Here is a 20443-nt window from a genome sequence, read left to right as displayed (position 1 = left end):
ATCCCAGTGCATGAAAACTTGCTCATGCCAGCCCTTACAGTCTCCATTTGGGATTTTCATGAGGAACTCAGTCACAGCTCTCTGATTGTCCAATGTCTGCCTCCAAGATGAACCACTGTTCAGTTTCTGTTCTCTGAGCCAAAAAGTCTTCTTTCCGTCCTTGGAAGCCAAACTGCCAGAATCTGCTGGAGCATCCATTGCTTTGCCCTGACACATCACCCTCCCTGCAGGGTGGGAAGTCCTGCCCCCAGCGGGGAGGTCTGTGTCTGGTCTAGACAACCTGTCTCAATGCCCCATCACTCCTCTGCTTTTCTTCCAGTCTCCTGGTCCTGCTCTATCCTCTCTGTCCCTGCCCTGGCTGCTGGGCCTCTTAGGTAGGACCAACTTCCAGTCTGTATGCAAACACATAGTTCTGTAACCCTACAGTGATTCTTCTGCCTCTGCCCTGGGCCTTCCTACTTCCCATTGGTTGTGACAGTTTCCAGCTTCATGTCAAGCTGGCTTTGTTTTTAGTTCTTCCCCAGGTTTTTTGGAGCCTCTGTCTGTCTTCCCTGGCCTTTCACCTTCATGTCCCAGAGGACCAAAGAATTTAACCTTCTCACTAAACAAGGATAGTAAATGAAAGTCTCACTGACCTGGCCTGGACCACACCCTATGGTTGTCCTAGTCTGGGCTCAAGATTGGTAGTGAAGTCATGGCAAAGAGAGTGAGAGTCTGTGACAGAGAAATGCAGGTGATGGTTGGGGTTGGGAGGAAAGGACCCACAGGCATCCCTTCCTGATCCCTGTGACAGCAAGTGCGTCCCTCTGTAGGGCTGCGCTTGGCAGAGCAAGGACTGTCTCTGCTCAGCCCTCCCCATCACCAGTCAAAAGGGTGCCCTTTGCTGGCTTGAGGCAGAAGAGGAAGTTGCAGGGAGATGGAAAGCATGTGGAGGACGCTCCTGAGGAAGCGGGAACACAGAGGGGGCGAGGAGCACAGAATCCAAAGCTGGATACCATAGGATATCAAGGGACCTGGCAACCCAGGAGTGCCCGTCGTGATCTGCGCTCCTCAACCCAGTACTCATTAGGTCAGGTGGGCTCAGTGGTCATCAGATACACCCTCTCCTCACACCTTCAGCTTCACGAATCATCTCTCGTGGCCCCTTAGACCAGGAAGGCACTCCATAGCACACCCACACTCCTAGCACATCCACTGTCCCGAAACCACAGCCAGGGCTCTTCAAAGACAGGCTGAGGAGCCCCTCAGCAGGTTCACTAGGGGTGAGGCACCCATTTCTGGGACCCCATATACCCTAAATCTGAGGATGTTAAGCTAGGACAGTGGCACTCCTGTCCCCCTCATTGATTTGCCTGTTGTCTTCAGCTGCTTTTGCTCTACAAAGGTGGGGGTAGGTCCCTGAGACAGAGACTGATTCCAAACGGCCTGCAGGGAAAAGTTTGCAGGGTCCCGCTTCAATCAAGAACCACTGTGACATTTATGTCTCCAGCAGGTGACTATATGGATCTGGGACCAGAGGGTAGAAGTGGGGTGCCCATCCTCACCCTCACGGCCCAAGCCCCACTTTGGGAAACTGTACTTCCGTTCCTCCTACTTCAGAAACTGAGGGCTTCACTGGGGTTTGTCCTCAGGCAAAAGGGTAACATGCCAGTGTTTGGGGGAAGTGAGCGCTAACTCGCTTTGATTAGTGGTTTTCCTCTGGCAAGTTCAAGGGTAAAAGCAGAGGTGTCATGAATTTATCAACTGAGGGAGAGGGGTATGTTTGTGTGTGTGTCTGTGCACGTGCATGCATTCATTTGCTCACTTGCTTTTTAAAGCATTTCAGGTCTTCTCACGGTTCTCTAGGGAACCACAGGGAGGAACTGCCTTATCCTGCCCTGCCCAACTCAGGGGCTCCTGCTTTCTGAGGGTGAAGGGTGTCCTGCGGCCAGCAGCATTTCCTGCCATGCCCTCTTCTCTGTGCTCTACCTCTCCACCATACTGTACTTTTTTTTTTGCCAGTTTTTTAAATTGTATCTGGCCTTGCTTTGACTGGAGGATGTCAACAAGCCCCAGGAGAATTTACAAGGAGAAAGAGTCTGCAGAGGGAAATGAGTCAGGGGTGAGGAACCACCAGCAAGAAACTTCTGGGGCACCCCCTCCTAGTCCTGGGTCTTAATGGCTTCCCAGTCCAGAAACTCTAAGGAAATGGCTTCTGTTAGTGATCTAGTGAGGTGGGGAGGTGGGGTACAAAGCTGATTCCTCTCAGGGCCCCAGGCCAGGGGCCCAGCTGGTCCACACTTTGATTTCAAGCTGGGGAGAACCAGAGTAGTGAAACTCAGGGAGTCACCTCGGACTTCTGTCCTGCAGGCAAGAAGTGTGTGAAAATAGTGGGTTTGATTTGAGCAGCTGAGTCTGTCGTGTGTTATGGCAGAAATAGAAAACTAATACATACACCCATCCCATTTAAATGAAACTGTCTGGATATAAAACTGTAGGCCCAAAACTCTTTTCCTGTAAGACTTTGGCGATAGAGCTCCTAGGGGCTTCCCAGGTGGCTCAGTGGTAAAAACAATCCTCCTGCCAATGCAGGAGACCTGGGTTCCATTCCTGGCTTGGGAAGATCCTCTGGAGAAGGAAATGGCAGCCCACTCCAGTATTCTTGCCTTGAGAATTCCATGGACAGAGGAGCCTGGCGGGCTACCATCTGTGGGGTCGCAAAGAGTCAGACACAACTGAAGCAACTTAGCATGCATGCACACACAGGCAGTCATTTAGTCCTAGTGGAGGTGGGGGAAGGTTTAAAAACTGTTTTCAAACAACAGATCAATAGATGTGCTCATAGGTGGGACAATTTCACTGTTTTTCTTTTGTTCCACTATTATTAGTCTTCTCTCTTTCCATCTTTAATGTACATTAGTTACTGAGACATAATTTACAGACAGTTATAATTGAGATATAATTTATAGAAAGTTATTGAGATATAGTTTATAGAGTGCCTTCCTTTTGAATAAAGCAGCTTAAAGTCCTTTATCTTTGGGAGTATATTAGAAACATGTAGGCATTTGGCAAAATTATAAGACACGTTCCCAGGCTATGGAAGTAAGAGCAGATGAACGGTATTACTTCAGCCATGAATCATCATACCAACCTGTAAATTCTGTGGAGAATCATATTTCCAGCAGTACTATTGTCAAGTTTGCAGAACTGAAAAAACTAATGATTTTTCTTAGTGAAGCCCTTGATCTTTTAGACAAAGTGAATGCCAGAACTAGAAGTCACTTCCACTTACTATGATGTTTATAGTTTATGAGCTTCATAAAATTAGTCCATATAATACTATATTTATTACAAGTATGATAGATATTTTAACGAACTGCCCACTCACTTTTAGTCACTGGAAACACTTATGTTGATTATCAGATCAGATCAGATCAGTCGCTCAGTCGTGTCCGACTCTTTGCGACCCCATGAATCACAGCACGCCAGGCCTCCCTGTCCATCACCAACTCCTGGACTTCACTCAGACTCACGTCCATCAAGTCAGTGATGCCATCCAGCCATCTCATCCTCCGTCATCCCCTTCTCCTCCTGCCCCCAATCCCTCCCAGCATCCAGAGTCTTTTCCAATGAGTCAACCCTTCGCATGAGGTGGCCAAACTATGTTGATTATAGACTTTAAAAAACATGGACTTCCTTGGTGGTCCAGGGGTTAAGACCCTGTGCTTCCAATGCAGGGGCATGGGTTCGATCCCTGGAAAGGGAAGTTCTATATGCTGCATGGTGTGGGCCCCCACCCCCTAAAAAAAAGCCACAGTGATTGGTGACAACATGGATGGACCTAGAAAGTGAAAATGAAAGTCGCTCAGTCGTGTCTGACTCTTTGCGACCCCATGAACCATACAGTCCATGGAATTCTCCAGGCCAGAATACTGGAGTGTGTAGCCTTTCCCTTCTCCAGGGGATCTTCCCAACCCAAGGATTGAAACCAGGTCTCCCACATTGCAGGTGGATTCTTTACCAGATGAGCCATCAGGGTAGTCCAAGAATACTGGAGTGGGTAGCCTAACCCTTCTCCAGTGAATCTTCCCGACCCAGGACTCAACCTGGGGTCTCCTGCATTGCACACGGATTCTTTACCAACTGAGCTATCAGGGAAGCTAAGTGGAATAAGTCAGAGAGAGAAAGACAAATATTGTATGCCTTTGCATGTGAAATCTAAAAAACAAATGAACAGAGTCATAGATACAAAGAAAAAACAAGTGGTTGTCAGAGTGGGTGGAGGGTGAAAGAAGTAGGGGATGGAGATTAAGAGGAACAGACCCGCAGCTACAAAATAAATGAGTCAGGGGCATGAAAAGTACAATGTGGGGAACATAGTAGAGTTTAACATCTTTGCATGGTGGCAGAAGGTAGCTCGACTTACTGACTTACGGTGATCATTTTGAAATACATAGAAATATTTAGTTCTGAATTTGGCAATAAGGAGTTCATGATCTGAGCCATAGTCAGCTCCTGGTCTTGTTTTTGTTGACTGTATAGAGCTTCTCCATCTTTGGCTGCAAAGAATATAATCAGTGTGATTTCAATGTTGACCATCTGGTGATGTCCATGTGTAGAGTCTTCTCTTGTGTTGTTGGAAGAGGGTGTGTGCTATGACCAGTGCATTTTCTTGGCAAAACTCTATTAGTCTTTGCACTGCTTCATTCCATATTCCAAGGCCAAATTTGCTTGTTACTCCAGGTGTTTCTTGACTTCCTACTTTTGCATAATATATATATGTAAATCATAAAGGCATATAGGAAAGAACAAAAATAATTGCAAATAATGAGACATTGTCAAAATAGACTTCTAGCAGTGAAAATGTTTGCTGAATTTAAAACTCACTGCATTGGTGAACCAGCATTTTAGACAAAGCAGCATAGAGAATCTGTGAACTAGATGATTGATATGAAGAAATTAATCCAAATTCAGCAGAGAGTTTCATTCTGAAACTGAGAGGTATAAGAGAAAGCTATACAATAAGAGGGCCCAAACTACATCTAACAGGACTTTCAAGAGCAGAAAGGAAACAAATGAGAGAGAGGAAATTTTCAAAGAGCTAGGAATTTCCCAGATTTTTATGAAAGACATTAATTCTCAATTTCTGGAAACAACAAACCCCAAGAAAGATACACAAAAATAAATTAATTACTAGATGTATTGTAGTGAAATTGCAAAATATCTTCAAGATCTTAAAAGAGAAAAAGGAGAAAAAATTAAAAGTGACTATTCAATATCACAGTAATCCAAGTCTATGCCCCAACCAGTAACGCTGAAGAAGCTGAAGTTGAACGGTTCTATGAAGACCTACAAGACCTTTTAGAACTAACACCCAAAAAAGACGTCCTTTTCATTATAGGGGACTGGAATGCAAAAGTAGGAAGTCAAGAAACACCTGGAGTAACAGGCAAATTTGGCCTTGGAATACGGAAAGAAACAGGGCAAAGACTAATATAGTTTTTCTAAGAAAATGCACTGGTCATAACAAACACCCTCTTCCAACAACACAAGAGAAGACTCTATACATGGACATCACCAGATGCTCAACACCGAAATCAGATTGATTATACTCTTTGCAGCCAAAGATGGAGAAGCTCTATACAGTCAGCAAAAACAAGACCAGGAGTTGACTGTGGCTCAGACCATGAACTCCTTATTGCCAAATTCAGACTTAAATTGAAGAAAGTAGGGAAAACCACTAGTCCATTCAGGTATGACCTAAATCAAATCCCTTATGATTATAAAGTGGAAGTGAGAAATAGATTTGAAAGCCTATATCTGATAGATAGAGTGCCTGATGAACTATGGAATGAGGTTCGTGACATTGTACAGGAGACAGGGATCAAGACCATCCCCATGGAAAAGAAATGCAAAAAAGCAAAATGGCTGTCTGGGGAGGCCTTACAAATAGCTGTGAAAAGAAGAGAAGCGAAAAGCAAAGGAGAAAAGGAAAAATAAACATCTGAATGCAGAGTTCCAAAGAATAGCAAGGAGAGATAAGAAAGCCTTCCTCAGTGATCAATGCAAAGAAATAGAGGAAAACAACAGAATGGGAAAGACTAGGGATCTCTTCAAGAAAATCAGAGATACCAAAGGAACATTTCATGCAAAGATAGGCTCGATAAAGGACAGAAATGGTATGGACCTAACAGAAGCAGAAGATATTAAGAAGAGATGGCAAGAATACACAGAAGAACTGTTCAAAAAAGATCTTCACGACCCAAATAATCACGATGGTGTGATCACTGACCTAGAGCCAGACATCCTGGAATGTGAAGTCAAGTGGGCCTTAGAAAGCATCACTACGAACAAAGCTAGTGGAGGTGATGGAATTCCAGTTGAGCTATTCCAAATCCTGAAAGATGATGCTGTGAAAGTGTTGCACTCAATATGCCAGCAAATTTGGAAAACTCAGCAGTGGCCACAGGACTGGAAAAGGTCAGTTTTCATTCCAATCCCAAAGAAAGGCAATCCCAAAGAATGCTCAAACTACTGCACAATTGCACTCATCTCACATGCTAGTAAGGTAATGCTCAAAATTCTCCAAGCCAGGCTTCAGCAATATGTGAACCGTGAACTTCCTGATGTTCAAGCTGGTTTTAGAAAAGGCAGAGGAACCAGAGATCAAATTGTCAACATCTGCTGGATCATGGAAAAAGCAAGAGAGTTCCAGAAAAACATCAATTTCTGCTTTACTGACTATGCCAAAGCCTTTGACTGTGTGGATCATAATAAACTGTGGAAAATTCTTCAAGAGATGGGAATACCAGACCACCTGATCTGCCTCTTGAGAAATTTGTATGCAGGTCAGGAAGCAACAGTTAGAATTGGACATGGAACAACAGACTGGTTCCAAATAGGAAAAGGAGTTCGTCAAGGCTGTATATTGTCACCCTGTTTATTTAACTTCTATGCAGAGAACATCATGAGAAATGCTGGACTGGAAGAAACACAAGCTGGAATCAAGATTGCTGGGAGAAATATCAATAACCTCAGATATGCAGATGACACCACCCTTATGGCATAAAGTGAAGATGAACTAAAAAACCTCTTGATGAAAGTGAAAATGGAGAGTGAAAAAGTTGGCTTAAAGCTCAACATTCAGAAAACGAAGATCATGGCATCCAGTCCCATCACTTCATGGGAAATAGATGGGGAAACAGTGGAAACAGTGTTAGACTTTATTTTTGGGGGCTCCAAAATCACTGCAGATGGTGACTGCAGCCATGAAATTAAAAGACACTTACTCCTTGGAAGGAAAGTTATGACCAACCTAGATAGCATATTGAAAAGCAGAGACATTACTTTGCCAACAAAGGTTCGTCTAGTCAAGGCTATGGTTTTTCCTGTGGTCATGTATGGATGTGAGAGTTGGACTGTGAAGTAGGCTGAGCGCCAAAGAATTGATGCTTTTGAACTGTGGTGTTGGAGAAGACTCTTGAGAGTCCCTTGGACTGCAAGGAGATCCAACCAGTTCATTCTGAAGGAGATCAGCCCAGGGATCTTTGGAAGGAATGATGCTAAAGCTGAAACTCCAGTACTTTGGCCACCTCATGTGAAGAGTTGACTCATTGGAGAAGACTCTGATGCTGGGAGGGATTGGGGGCAGGAGGAGAAGGTGACGACAGAGGATGAGATGGCTGGATGGCATCACTGACTCGATGGACGTGAGTCTGAGTGAACTCCGGGAGTTGGTGATGGACAGGGAGGCCTGGCGTGCTGCGATTCATGGGGTCGCAAAGAGTTGGACAGGACTGAGCGACTGATCTGATCTGATCGGATTGATAAAATATAGGCTATCTGTAATGGAAAAACAATCAAATTGACACCAGACTTCTAATTAGTTTTAAACAATTCTGAGCTATCATCTCTTCAGATATGACTTCTTCCTTGTTTTCTTTTACCTCTTCCTTTTGGGATTCCAGTGAAATGTGGGGTAAACTTCATTGTGTCTGCCTCGTCTCTTACTCTTTCTTCTGTATTTTTTCACCCTTTGGACTTTTTGTACCTCATTCCAGATAATTTCTTTTTATTTACCTTCCAGTTTACTAATTCTCTCTTCAGCCATGTATAACCTGCTATTAGACACATGTATTGAATTCTTAATTTTAGTTACTCAGTTTTACAGTCATAGGTTATTCCATATATCAAGTGTATATAATTTCTAGTCCTACATTGAATTTCCATCTTTTTTAGCTCCTTAAACATGCTACTGCTGCTGCTGCTGCTAAGTCGTTTCAGTCGTGTCCAACTCTGTGCGACCCCATAGACGGCAGCCCACCAGGATCCCCTGTCCCTTGGATTCTCCAGGCAAGAACACTGGAGTGGGTTGCCATTTCCTTCTCCAATGTATGAAGGTGAAAAGTGAAAGTGAAGTCGCTCAGTCGTGTCCGACTCCTAGCGACCCCATGGACTGCAGCCCACCAGGCCCCTCCGTCCATGGGTTTTTCCAGGGAAGACTACTGGAGTGGGGTGCCATTGCCTTCTCCTTAAACATGCTAAGTATAGCTATTTTTAATTCCTGCCTGATAGTTCTAAAATCTAAAACGGTAAGATCTAAAATGGTATTTACTAGCTACATTCAGCTCCTGAGCACTTGAAATACAGCAAGTCTGATTTGGGATATTGTAACTGTAAAGTGCATGCTAGATTTTGAAGACTTGGTACAAAAAAATTGTCCAGTATCCCATTGATGCCGGGAGCCAGCGTGAGGAACTCTGCCCGTGGCAAAGGTCATGAGGAAGGAAGCTCGGCATACGCAAAGGTGGGATGGAGCCTCAGGAGATCTCCTGGAAATTCTAGAGCATCTACCCCCAAAACCAGAGTCTGCCTACTTTACTGCTTTGTGCTTTCACCTACACCTCTGACTTTATGGGGGGCTGTCCCCCACCACTTCTCTCTGAAAAAGAGTTAACTTACAGCTCCAGTTAATTAAGTTCCTGGGCGTGACAAGAGTGTTTCAACCTACAAACTCCTTTGGAAGTCCTCTAGCCTGCCTGAATAGGTTCTTCCGGCCACATGTGATTGTTCAGAGCCTCCCAACTGTGAGAGGCATGAGATGTTCTAAACTGTCTAAATACAGATGCCTTTGAGCAGTTAAAAGATTGATTAGAAATTGTATTGGTGAAGGGTTTTTCACTTGTTGGGCCAATGTTTGCTGCTAAGTTTCCATATCCTTTACCTACTGTGTCCCTGGGAGTGTATTGATTAATATAATTGGTGTATAGGAATGTAAATGTAGCTTTAATGTTTGTAACCTTGGACCCTTGAGTTAATTCTTTTCTTGTTATAGCCCACCACACCTTTGCCCTATAGGAATGCAACTTTATCTAATGCTTTCGGAGGGTGGCGCCTGATTTAGAATAAGCACCTTTAGAGAAAAATAAGTTTTCTGAAGAAAGGGTCATAAAATGTTAACAGGCCTCTTGGCCAGAAGATGATGTAAATCACCTAAACTTTTGCATATGATAAGTCTGAAAGCCTGGCTTTGATGAGGATCAAGGACTGCTGTCCTTGCGTGACTCTACCCCTTCCCCAATTGTCTTCTATGCACAAACTGAGGTATAAAAACTTTTTTGGAAAATAAAGTGCAGGCCTTGTTCACCGAAGCTTAGTCTCCCCATGTTGTTCTTTCTCTCACCTTCTGGCTGAATTCCCAACTGGAGCGTGGAGGCTCGTCAAGCCTACTGATTGTGCCAGGGCTTCTAAGATCTGACCGGGGAGACCTTAGTGTCTCCTCTCCTTCGGGAGGATGGGAGGACGCCTGTGGCCTATGTAGGTGATGCAAATTCCTTATCTTGGAATTTTATTAGCTTTCCACGTAAACCAAGTTATTCAGCCTCTTTTCTCCACTGAATTTTCTCACTGAGCTATCCTTATTTAACCACTCTCTATATCTTTAATTCTATCGTATCCTGATCGCCGAAGCCATCTCCCCTTCGAAACCCCTGAATCCTGCTGGGGCTGGACCCTGGTACATTATGAATTTTATATTGATTTTGTATTTATATTGATTACATGCTGAAATAGTTTGAAATAGCAATTTGGGTTAAATAAAAACTTGAGTAAAAATATACTGAGTTAAAATTTAAAAAAATAATTTCAATTGTTTCATTTTGCTTTTTAATGTGGTTACTAGAAAATTTGAAATTACATGCATGATTCACGTTTGTGGTTTGCAGTCTAGTTCTATCAGAGCACTGATCTAGACCTTCTGTGTGTTTTTTGCTTCTGTTGTCTTATCTACAAAGCATGAGGCACTTGGTTGCTATAAATCAAGAAGTTAGATATTTTTGGCCATGTAGAACCTTTGAAGCTGGATTGCAGTCTGTTTGAGGACTGGTTTGCCTGCAGTTGACCTTTACTCCTAGGGTGCAATCCTTTGGCATCTCTACCCAAAGAGCAGGAAGCTTACCAGGGTCCCTACCTTTGGCAGGCCCTGGACTTCAACATGTGTTTGCTCTACCCCATGAAGTTGTCCAAAGCCTGCATAAGCCACCAAGACAGAAATGTTGCTTCTGCAATTAAAAAACTGTGATGCCATTATTATATCAATACTGTTGCAATTTGAAAGCCGCCAAGATTAGGACTGTAAAACTACTCAGGAAACTCCAGAACCACACTGTGCAGGCATGCAGGCGATGGTTTGCATGAATGGATGCCATGTGCCACAAGTCCTGCTCTCAACACGGCAAGGCCAGTAACCAGAGCCCAGCAGCTCTGCTACTACTCCTGCAGAAGCACTAAATGTCTTCCCAACTGGGCTTGCCAGCGAGCAGCAAAAACTTGGCGTTTGTGCTCCAATTAGGTCAGGTTGGATTGAAAGTGAAAGTGATAGTGGGTTGCCATTCCCTTCTCCAGAGGATCTTCCCAACCCAGGGATCAAGCCCAGGTCTCCTGCACTTTACTATCTAAGCCACCAGGGAAGCCCCCGTCTATGTAGACAATTTCTATAAAGGCAGAAAGATCAGTTGTGACTTCAAGCTTGGTTTCTGGAATCACGCTGCCTGGTTTAAAACCTGCATTTTTGTGACCTGGAGTATTTCCCCATGCTCTCTCAAACTTCTAGTTCTCTGTCTGTAAAATAGGTATACTGATAGTACCTACTTTAAAACAATGTTGTGGAGGGACTTCCCTGGCAGTCCAGAGGTTGAGACTTTACCTTCCAATGCAGGGGGTGCAAGTTCAGTCCCTGGTTGGAAAGCTAAGATCCCCATGTGCCTTGTGGCCAAAAATTCAAAATATAAAACAAAAACAATATTGTAACAAATTCAATAAGGACTTTAAAAATGGTCTGCATGAAAATAGAGCTTAAAAAAATTGCTGTGGGGCTCAAATAAAATAAGGCCTTTAACAGACCTCACAATAAGTACTTAGAAAATTTTAACTGTTCATCATAAGGATGACAAAAGATCTAGTTGCTAACTCTCGTTATATTGCCTTGGCAAGTCTCTTAAATTCTGAGTCCTGATTTCTTTGTTTTTCAGATGAGGGTCTTGTCTTACATGCTCTGTAAGGTGAGTTTCTGAGCTAAAAATCTCTAGATCCATGACTGGAGAAAGCGAAGCACTGAAAAAAGCTATTAGCCTACTAAGAAATTAGGTTGGAGAGTCTGGCATCTAGACATTCTAATTTTTAATTTCTTTTTTTCCACACAAAGTCTTATAATTTTAGCGCTAGATGCTAATTAAGAGAAATATGATGATGAAACTAATACCAGGAAGCATGTTTAAACAGGACTCCATGACTTCAATTGCTAAAATGAAGAAAAACACCAGAGGGCACTTGAGTTAAAGAGTGAGGTGAAACAATTCAGTTCAGTCGCTCAGTCGTGTCCGACTCTATGAGACCCATGGAATGCAGCACACCAGGCTTCCCTGTCCATCACCAACTCCTGGAGTTTACTCAGACTCATGTCCATTGAGTCGGTGATGCCATCCAACCATCTCATCCTCTTCGTCCCCTTCTCCTCCTGCCTTCAATCTTTCCCAGAATCAGGGTCTTTTCAAATGAGTCAGCTCTTCGCATGAGGTGGCCAAAGTATTGGAGTTTCAGCTTTAGCATCAATCCTCCCAGTGAATATTCAGGACTGATTTCCTTCAGGATAGACTGATTGGATCTCCTTGCTGTCCAAGGGACTCTCAAAAGTCTTCTCCAACACCACGGTTCAAAAGCATCAGTTCTTTGGCGCTCAGCTTTCTTTATAGTCCAACTCTCACATTCATACATGACCACTGAAAAAACCATAGCCTTGACTAGACGGCCCTTTGTTGGCAAAGTAACGTCTGTGCTTTTTAATATGCTGTCTAGGGTGGTCATAACTTTTCTTCCAAGGAGCAAGCGTTTTTTAATTTCATGGCTGTAGTCACCATTTGCAGTGATTTTGGAGCCCCCGCAAAATAAAGTCCGTTACTGTTTCCACTGTTTCCCCCTCTATTTCCCATGAAGTGATGGGACCAGATGCCATGATCTTAGTTTTCTGAATGTTGAGTTCTAAACCAAGTTTTTCACTCTCGTCTTTCACTTTCATCAAGAGTTTCTTTAGTTCTTCACTTTCTGCCATAAGAGTGGTGTCATCTGCATGTCTGAGGTGGAACAAAGTTCAGGCAAACATTGGCAGTCTTTTTAGGAGGTGAAAAGAAAGTGAGAGCAAGAGGCCTGATGGTGAAAGTAGTAGGAGTTTAGTCTTTCATGAAAATCATGTGAAAAATGTTATTTAATTTCATTTTCAGCTTTCTGGACGTGCATGACATAGGAGGATGGTTGTGTAGTTTTGTTGCCCTCATCTGGATTGTTGATATAAAGCTTTAAGGGTCCCATTAATAAGAACAAACAGCAAAGACAAAGTCTTCATCTTTCGCTGGAGATTCTTATGCCATGCCGGTGTCTCTAGATGTCTGGTACTTGGTGAACCAGAAAACACTGTTTACAGTGTTTGTCAGCACTCCAGACCTTCCCATGAATCAGGGAGAGGAACCCGGGAGTGAACTGCCCTGGTGGCAGTATACACACGGTGCCTTCAGTCCCCAAGAAAAACAGAGGTTCAAAGGAAAGCATATTAGACTATAATAAACCTTGGTGATGGATAAAGATGGATGCCTAATAACTGAAATATAATCCATTGAAATTATACTACCTAAATGAACCATTTCTAACTCTCACAGAAATGATGCTTTTTAAAAATTAGAAATACAAGCAACTTCAGATTATGACCTCATGAATGTTCAGTTCACAGAGCTCATAGATGATCTTCCTATGTCTATTAATGTGACAAGGGTTTATATTCTGTCCTATAGTCTTTCCCCCCTCTCCAGTTAACATCAGTTCAAGGAAACAATAAAAAAAGATCTTTATGCAAATGTCCTTTTATAATACAATAAACTGCCCTATGGTTCAGAAATAATGAAAAGCTGGGCAAATGAAACCTCTCATAGAAAACAAAAGATTTCCATTAATTGCTGCCTTCCATCTTTATGAAGGCACTACATGATTAGAAACTTGGGAAGTCTCATTAGCTGTAATTGTAGCTCTGACCTATGGAAATTCAAAAAAGAGATACTTATACAGTACACTAGCTACTTCCATGAAAGGAAGGGCTTAAATTCAATTAAAAAAATATTTTTGGTAATCAGGAACCATCAAAAGAAGCATGGATGCTTTCCATTAGACCTTGACAGTAGATTTGCTTGAAAGTGAAAGTTGCTCAATCCTGCCCAACTCTTTGCGACCCCTTGGACTATACAGTCCATGGAATTCTCCAGTCCAGAATACTGGAGTGGGTAGCCATTCTCTAGTGATTAATAAATGATGGGGTAGTGTGTAGCATTTGAGCTGATTTCTAGCTCTTGAGTGTTACTCTGCGCAACCTGAGATATGCTCATTGGTTCAGCCTGAAGCAATCCTCCTTCAGGGAACACCTGAGTTCTGGGCCAGCCTGGAGTGGGTGCAAGTTGAGGGTTTATCCTCTTTTGGAGCTGGTATAAATGTAAAAAAGCATTATTTTTAAATTTACTTGTCAGTACTCATATAAAACCTGAGTGTGACTTCACACCTTATTTGAAATCCAGCTATAGAACTTTAAGGGCTTCCCTTGTGTCTCAGTAGTAAAGGATCCATCTGCTAATGCAGGAGACTTGGGTTCCATCCTTGGGTCAGAAAGATTCCCGGGAAAAGGAAATGGCAATCTACTCAACCTTCTTGCCTGGGAAATCCCATGGACAGAGGAGCCCGGTGGTCTATAGTCCATGGGGTTGTAAAAGAGTCAGACACAAGTTGTCGACTAAACAACAACAACAACAATAGGACTTCAAAGTGGGAGATGGAAACTTAAGAGATAATTTTCTGTATCTCACACTGGGTACATGAAACAGTTAGTACAATGCTGAATGACAACAGTTAAAAATCAGAGGATAAGTTTGTGCATCACCTTAGAGAATCCATGTGGTCAAAATTGTATGGTATAAGCATACTGATTTCTGCTTTTTTAAAAGAAAGGTTTATTTATTTGACTGTGTTGGGTCTTAGTTGTGGCATGCAGGATCTTTCGTTGCAGTGCTTGGGTTTCTCTCTAGTTGTGGCACATGGGCTTAGTTATCCCATGACATGTGGTCTTAGTTCCTCTATCAGGGACTGAACCTATGTCCCCTGCATTGGAAGATCGATTGTTCACCACTGAATCACCAGGGAAGTCCCTAATTTATGTTTATATTAAAACAAATCCAAGTATTGTTGTTGTTCAGGTACTAAGTTGTGTCCAACTCTTTGCAATCCCATGAATTGCAGTGTGCCAGGCTTCCCTGTCTTTCACTGTCTCCAGGAGTTTGCCCAAATTCATGTCCACTGAGTTGGCGATGCTATCTAGTATATTATGAAGTAAAATGCAGAACTGTATTGACCTTTTTTTTTCAGTGAGGACATGGAACTTCAAAGAATTTTTTCTCTTGCAGAAGGCTCCTTTGGGCTGGGCTTCTTGGTCTTTAGATAAGGAAGCAACTTCTTGCTCATGTTCCACCACAAATGGCATTTTAGGGGAAACATCTGAAATTCTTGTTTAGCAATTTCATTTGACATCCAAATGAAAACCAAAACACAAAGAGAAAACTTTTCATCTATGAATGTGATTTGAGCTTCATATACCTTCCTTCTTTAACCTCAAATATTGCTTTCCATTCCCAAACCCAAGTAGAAAATTCAGAGAAATCATGATTTAGTTATACTGAAGAACACAGGGCTGTCCATAAACTTAGTCCTTGTTCTGCCTGTGTAACTTGAACAAGGGGATTCAGTATCCCAGTCCCTCAGCAATGAAGAAATGCATTTTAAAATAAAGAAATAAAAAATCCATTTTACTTGCCTTGTGTGGCTGTTGGACAGATCAAATCAGGCAGCATATGTGAAGTTTGAAATGCTGTAAAAAGAGATAGAATCCATTTTTTGACAAATGGTGCTGAGAAAACTGGATATCCATATGCAAAAGAATAAAGGGGGACTCCACACCATATACAAAAATTAACTCAAAAGTGAATCAAGGACCTAAATGTAGACCTGAAATGATAAAACTCTTAGAATAAAACAGGATAAATGTTTTATCACTAATCACTGAGGGAAATGCAAATCATGACTTTGGACTTGAAATAATTTTTTTGGCTATGATATAGGAGGCAAAGGTATGAAAAGAAAAAAATAGACAACTTGGACTTCATGAAGAATTTAAAAAAATAGTATGTCAAAAGAAAGTATCCAGAGTAAAAAGGCAACCCACAAGATGGGAGGAAATATTGCAAATCATATATCTGATGAAGGATTAGTATCCAGAATATATAAAGAACTCCTACAACTCAACAACAAAAAGACAAACAACTTGATTCAAAAATGGGCAAAAGACTTGAATAGATTATTCTCCAAAGAAGATATACAAATGGCCAATAAGCACAGGAAAAGATGCTCAACATCATTAATCATTGAGGGAAATGCAAATCAAAAGCACAGTGAGTTACCACCTCACTCATTAGAATGACTCCAAGTGTTGGTGGGAATATAAAATGGTAGAGCCACTGTGGAAAACAGCATGGTAGTTCCTCAAAAAAAAAAAAAAAAAAAGAATTATATATGATTCAGCAACTCCACTTCTGGGTATGTAACCCAAAGAAATGAAAGCAGGGTCTTGAAGAGCTATTTGTACATCATGTTCATAGCAGTGTTATTCCACAATAGCAAAAACATGGAAGCAACCTGTTTCTATCAAAAGATGAAAGGATAAGCAAATAAACTGTGTACATTCAGCCCTTTAAAAAGGTAAACTTTGCAATGTGCTATAACATGCATGAACCTTGAGGACATTATGCTAAATGAAATAAGACAGTCACAAGCATACACACACACACACTCACAGTACTGTATGATCCCACTTTGTTGTTGTTCAGAGGCTCAGTCATGTCCTACTCTTTGTGACCCCATGGACTGCAGCACACCAGGCTTCCCTGTCCTTCACCATCTCCTAGAACTTTCTCAAACTCATGTCCATTAAGTCAGTGATGCCATCCAACCGTCTCATCCTCTCATCCCCTTCTCATCCTGCCTTCAATCTTTCCCAGCAACGTGGTCTTTTCCAATGAGTCAGCTCTTAGCAGTAGGTGGCCAAAGTATTGATTCCACTTAAGTGAGGAAACTTGGAGTAGTCAAAATTATAAAGACAGAAAGTGTAATGATGGGACTTCCCTGGTGGTCTGGTGGTTAAGAATCTGCCTGCCAGTGCAGGGAGACACAGGTTCGATCCCTGGTCTAGTAAGATCTCACATGCTGTGGAACAACTAAGCCTGTGTACCACAACTACTGAGCCTGTGCTCCACAACAAGCAAAGCCACCGCAATGAGAACCCCAAGCACCAAAACTAGAGAGCAGCTCTCGGTTGCCGCAACTGGAGAAAGCCTGCAAACAGCAACGAACACCTAGCACAGCCAGAAAAGAAAATAAATTAAAATAGACCCACTTAAAAAAAGAAAGTGTAATAGTGGTTTCCAGGAGCTGGAGGAGCAGAGAATGAGGAGTTATTGATTAATAAGTATAGAATTTCAGTTTTACAAGATAAATATTAATGTGGATGGATGGTACAACAATATGAATGTATTTAGTACCACTGAACTGTGCTCTTACAAATTAAGATGGTAAATTTTATGTTTATTTTACTCAATTAAAAAAGAGAGATAGAACCCAAAGACTAGAGTCCACCCCTTGAAGCTACTTTAATAAAGGTTGAAAGTGGGCTTCTCATGAGCAGTTCTAATTTCAGGCTTGTGTTCTTGACTGCTGTTTTGTCTGCAGGTTCTGTGGTTCGTGACTCATCAGGTTGCCCCCACTGCCAAGTTTTGTTTTGTTCCTTAGTTATGGACTTTTTCCTAATCCTGGTCCATGGAAACTAGAAATTCATACCCAGGCCCCTAGGAGGAGTCAGAGCAAGAAGGAACCTCCACCAACACTTTCCCTCCCTCCAACTGCTGGGAACCCGGATCTGCTGGGTGTGGGGTGTTGTCAAGTCCTGGGCTCAGCCTTGCTGCCTAATCCTCTCAAAAACGCCATTTGGGCTGCGCCGTCTCTCATTTTATAGATACAGACGCTGAAGGCACAGAAGTTAAGTGTTTTATTCATGTGTTCTGTCTGCCATGCCTCCCCTGACTCTTGGCTGGTGAACTCTTCCTGCCCCCTCCTTACCTCCCAGCTCCCTGTCGCCTCCCCCAGGGCCCCCCCAGTTTGGGGTCCCCTCCCGAATGCTCCTGTGAAGTGGTTTCTCACTTTCCGCCCCAGTGTTTGCCTCCGCCTCCAGAGATGGATTGAGAGATTAGGAGCTGCACACGTGTGACGTGTGGGCTCCAAGTACATGAGGGAACGGGCGCATGAATGAATAAATAACGTTTTAAGATACCAGGTCCCCAGATGAGAAGTCCACTCTGGCTTATGAGTCCCTGGAACGTCTTACCCAGCCTCCCTCTTCACAGCTATTAATATGAACAGCCTTGGCCCCATCCCAGCTGGTAAGAGTTCAAATATCACTGAGACAATATTTAGAAACTTGTTTAGACCATGCTGGCTCCAGCCCAACCAACCCTTTTGAGGTTGTTGCTGAGCCTCATAGCTCCATGATGGAGCAGGGTCTTGTGAAGAAACACAGGACTTGTGTAGGAACAGGTCAGTTAAAGCAGCTGGTCTGTTGGCAATTGTTTTCAGCCTTCCCACAACTCGTTTCATACTAATTAATTCTCTGGGCTTTTTTTTTATTGTTGTTCAGTTGCCAGTGTCTGATTCTTCATGACCCCATGGACTGCAGCATGCCAGGCTTCCCTGTCCTTCACCACCTCATGGAGTCTGCCCAAGTTCATGTCCACTGAATCAGTGATGCCATCCAACCATCTCATCCTCTGTCACCCTCTTCTTCTTGTTCTGCCTTCAATCTTTCCCAGCATCTTTCCCAGGGTCTTTTCCAATGAGTCAGTTTTTTGCATCAAGTGGCCAAAGTATTGAAGCTTCAGCTTCAGCATCAGTCCTTCCAATGAATATTCAGGACTGATTTCCTTTAGGATGGACTGGTTTGATCTCCTTGCTGTCCAAGGGACTCTCAAGAGTCTCTTCCAGCACTACAGTTTAAAAGCATCAAGGAGCTATGGGCTCCTTCTGACCTCAAATTTGGACCATTCTACCAGAAGGTGTTATTTATCACCTGTGTCATGACTGCACCTCTGTCAGGACAAGAGGCTGATGATCTTCAGTGCTCAGCCTTCTTCATTGTCCAGCTCTCACATCTGTACATGACTACTAGAAAGACCATAGCTTTGATTAGATGAACCTTTGTCGGCAAAGTGATGTCTTTGCTTTTTAACACACTGTCTATTTTTGTCGTAGAGAGATGGCAAATATTCTGCAGGTCATTCTGGTCTCAGAGAAGATATTGATGGCCCTCAAGAGTTCTCTCCTCATGGGGGATGACGTAACTATGACTGGAAGTGGACCTCCTTTAGAAGGCTGATTAGCACCCTTATACACAGAGCTTGGTTCTCAGGGTCCACTGGGGCAGTAACATCAGCCCTCACTCTCACCCTCTGCAGTCATCTGGGGAAAGAAGAGCACAGCTGTGTCTCTGAGACCTTACCTGCTAGCAGCGACGGGGAGGGGAGGTGCTGGGGAAGACAGTCACTTGAATGCTTGTGAGCTATGGGCTACTTCTGACCTCAGACTTGGACCATTTTACTAGAAAGTGTTATATATCACCTGTGTCATGACTGCACCTCTGTCAGGACAAAAGGCTGATGATCTGACAGCTATGGGACTGGGATGCAAGGTCACCTCAGTCTTCTAGAAGGTCATACAGAGCCATTTCCAAGTAGTCCCTGAAGAGCTTGCTCGTGGCATCTCTTTGATTTGGTTGGGATATGGTGTGTTGATGTTTGTCCTTCCTAAGTGACCACTGTCCACTCCCCAAAGCAGAACGGGGTCACAGACTGGTTCATTCATCTTACTTACTGGCTTTTGCTATGTGCCAGGCTCTGTGGTCAGGATGTCATTGACATACGTCACGATCTTTAACACATACAGGTAAGTGGGGCCCCTAATCCCAGATCTCTGTGATTACAGATGTAACAAGAAAGGGAAACATGGGGGGAGGGAAATGGTGTAAAACATCGCTTCCTTAGAGAAGCCTGCTCTGATTTCCCCCAGCATGGTTGAATCTCCCAGTTACAAGCCTCTATATCACCTTTGTACTAGACATGGACTCCATGGGGAGGGACTGTGTCTGTCTCACTCAGCAATGTATTTCCAGCACTCAACACAGTGGTGAGCACAACATAGGTGCTTAATGTATGCTTGTTGAATGAATGAACAGTCATGGAAGGCTTTACAGAGGTGGTGGCACTGAGGTGGGTCATGACAAATCAGGGGGTTTACCAGGGAAGAAGTGAATGGATAATTTTGTAAAACAAACATATGTTATTAAATTTATGACCCGATGTTGGGGGCCGGTGTGAGGCACTCCGCCCATGGCAAAGGTCATGAGGAAGGAGGCTCGACATACACAAAGGCGGAATCGAGCCTCAGGAGTCCCCCTGGAAATTCTCAAGCATCTACCCCCATAACCAGAGCCTGCCTACTTTACTACTTTGTGCTCTCACCTACACCTCTGACTTTACGGGGGGCTGTCCCCCACCACCTCTTTCAGAGAAGGAGTTAACTTAGAGCTCCAGTTAATAATAATTCCTGGGTGTGACAGGAGTATTTGAAACTTACAAACTCCTCTGAAGGTTCTCTAGCCTGCCTGACAGGCTTGTCCGGCCACATGTGATTGCTCACAGCCTCCCAACCGTGAGAGGCACGAGATGCTTTAAACCTTCTAAAAACAGGTTCTTTAGAGAAGTTAGAAAATTATTAGTATAGTGGG

This window comes from Bubalus kerabau, chromosome 9, assembly GCF_029407905.1.
Source record: "Bubalus kerabau isolate K-KA32 ecotype Philippines breed swamp buffalo chromosome 9, PCC_UOA_SB_1v2, whole genome shotgun sequence".
Lineage (NCBI taxonomy): Eukaryota > Metazoa > Chordata > Mammalia > Artiodactyla > Bovidae > Bubalus > Bubalus kerabau.
The sequence above is the reverse complement of the archived record's forward strand: the minus strand, read 5'-3'. Positions refer to the sequence as shown.